Genomic DNA, 545 nt, shown 5'->3' on the forward strand with positions numbered 1-545 from the left:
CCTGAATTCCACCGCATCCGAAATATGGTAGAACGACCGCATGACCTCGAGCAATTCACTAGTACTCCTACTCGGCGTACCTGCCTCCACCGGGCGATGGTTCATGACCGGGAATGATTTTTCTTTTTGGAGGCGTGATCGAACCGTAACACGCCACCCACCATGCCTCATTCTCGGCTGGGTCTACCGAATGAGGAACGAATTCCATCTTCGGCACTCGAAGCTCTTCAGAAACGTTTGCGGGCAAGAGCCCGAAAAGGATCGTTACGCAGCGACCGAACACGTGCTCCGCTTGGTCGCTACGTAGCGACCGAGTTCGAGCTAAGGCTCAGTCGCTACGTAGCGACCGAACGTCCATTCCGCTCGGTCGCTACGCGGCGGCCAAGCGCTCGCTCGGTCGCTACGTATCGACCGAGCTCTTCCGAAACGTCGATACGACATTAGTCCATGCGTTCTCGTCTACCCTTCGATGCTATCTCCCGAAGACCATAGCGAACCCATTTCACGATTCCCCGCCATTCTAAGTTATCGATCAAACTTTACCG

The sequence above is a fragment of the Brassica oleracea genome, chromosome C3 (genome assembly GCF_000695525.1).
Source record: "Brassica oleracea var. oleracea cultivar TO1000 chromosome C3, BOL, whole genome shotgun sequence".
Taxonomy (NCBI): domain Eukaryota; kingdom Viridiplantae; phylum Streptophyta; class Magnoliopsida; order Brassicales; family Brassicaceae; genus Brassica; species Brassica oleracea.